General features: G+C 45.4%; 1 pseudogene; it reads left to right on the top strand.

The window, feature by feature from the left end:
* Positions 1-229: 229 nt before the first annotated feature.
* Positions 230-346, top strand: LOC126274503 (5S ribosomal RNA; annotated as a pseudogene).
* Positions 347-2,357: the final 2,011 nt, after the last annotated feature.

The raw sequence follows: 2,357 nt of genomic DNA on the forward strand, positions 1-2,357 counted from the left end.
ACTTGTTGACAGGAACTTGTCTTGGACACCCTGTTACAATGCTAATTGTCTTATGAAGACCCACATCAACTTGATTAGCTCGTGCAGAGTTGTTCCAGAGATGAGCGGCATACTCCGTGGCAGATAAACGCGGATCAAGACCAGATGGGCGGAGGTCGCTAGGATTCAATCCCCACGTGGGTTCGTCAGTTTTGCGAAAGATATTTTTCCTTGTGCATAACTTCTCTTTGGCAACGGCCTTGCCGCAGTGGATACACCGGTTCCCGTGAGATCACCGAAGTTAAGCGCTGTTGGGTGTGGCTGGTACTGGGATGGGTGACCATCCAGCCGCCATGTGCTGTTGGCATCTTTCGGGGTGCACTCAGTCTCGTGATGCCAATTGAGGAGCTACGCGACCGAATAGTAGCGGCTCCGGTCAAAGAAAACCATCATAACGACCGGGAGAGCGGTGTGCTGACCACACGCCCCTCCTATCCGCATCCTCAACTGAGGATGACACGGCAGTCGGATGGTCCCGATGGGCCAGTTGTGGCCTGAAGACGGAGTGCTTTATAACTTCTCTTTGGTGACTGTACATTGCTAATGAATCTGAACTGACGATCCGATACAAAGACAGACATTTGAATAAGCGTGCAAAAATTATAATTTTTAAAATACATTGAAACAGTTAATGTACTGGTCACGTGGCTCATCTGTGTGTTACGGGTAAATTTTTATTTGTGTGGCACAATACTTCTAAGCGCAAATTCACACCAATGTTAAAGCAATGGAATCGTGTCAGAGTCACCAATGAAATGAAAATGAAACCGCCGGCCGGAGTGGCTGAGCGGTTCTAGGCGCTACAGTCTGGAACCACGCGACCGCTACGGTCGTAGTTCTAAGTTCTAGGGGACTGATGACCTCAGGAGTTAAGTCCCATAGTGCTCAGAGCCATTTGAAAATGAAACTAAATGCGTCATCCAATTTCAGTAATGCAAAACTTCCGCTATGGTTATGTAAGAGATTTTAAGTACTGTTGAATAGCGGCACATTGGGTACGAGATGTTATTTAGCTATCGCATCCTCCACCAAAGATAATAGCATACTATTTGTTACAAAGTGCCATAGTGAGAGATATCGATTCTGGCAGTCAGAGGGTATCGCAGTGGCTGTTAAAAATAATGGAGTAAGAGTTTTCCGTTATTTCTCGCCAAGCGGAGCCGCGAGCGGCGTATGAAAAACGTGCGGTTGCGTGCGCCCGACATCCGATATTGGGCGCAGCCCATCCGTCTGACGAGGTGGGGGCAGGGGTGAGGGGCACGGTGGATGGAGGGGGTGGGCGGCGGGGGCAGGGGGCGTGGCTCTGCCGCGACCTGATGTAACAGCAGCCGACGGCAAAACACCGCAGCTGAACATGCAGAGGTTGATTTGTGAACAGAAAACACTGTTCTGCTCTTGGACGACCACTGTACTAGTGGCGACTGACTTCGTGCCGGACTGAATTCGTTGGGTCTGCGGATTAATAAGAAAAATATTAACCCCATTCGTAAGTAGTCGGTTTAGGCCAAGGTGCGGCGTGAGGGTCTGATGTTGAGATTTCTACAAACAGTACGTTGTAAGACTCTAGGTAACGTCTTAAGTCCAGGTTTGCATTCAAAATCGTTGAAAATTCGGCATCTATTACATTCTTTTGAAAGGTATGGGTATCTAGAATGGTTGGACGGAAAGGATTTTTAACCTGTGTTGTAAAAGTTTCTACGGCTCATTGTTCCAAGAAGTGTCATAGCCGCCGCGGGACGCTCAAAGCTCCGAAGCCCGGCTCAGGTACAAGTCAAAACTTGTCGTGCCGTGTGCACGTTCACAAAACGATTTATATTGCAGTATGCATGCAAATATATTCGCCGAGAGCGCTGACGAGCAATGTGTTCAGACTGCCGTTCGCAGCATATCCAACTCAGCCAGATCGGCATTCCTCGCTTGAAGAACGGGATAATTGTTCTCTAGGAACAATTCGAGTTACAGTAAGGGAAACACTTTTTTTTTGTGAAAATATAATTTTTTGTCTACCATATTGGATTAGCCATTTTGAATATCTACTTTTAGATTTGTGTTCGGCCACATCAAAAATACATAACAACATGTATTTTTTATGCAAATTATATATATTTTTCTCAATTTTTCTCTAGAAACGGTTTTTTAACAGTCCTTGTACATAACATAAAAATGGTTCAATCTGTTAGCTACTGACTCCCGGAAAGTGAAAACTTTCTGCAATATATGAAATTTGTTAATATTAACTATTTTTTGTAACGCCATAAACTGTGAAACAAACTCCAAAAAATGGAACTCAAAGTTCGAGTTAGCACCACATAGTGAAA

Source organism: Schistocerca gregaria, chromosome 5 (genome assembly GCF_023897955.1).
Source record: "Schistocerca gregaria isolate iqSchGreg1 chromosome 5, iqSchGreg1.2, whole genome shotgun sequence".
In the NCBI taxonomy this organism is placed as follows: domain Eukaryota; kingdom Metazoa; phylum Arthropoda; class Insecta; order Orthoptera; family Acrididae; genus Schistocerca; species Schistocerca gregaria.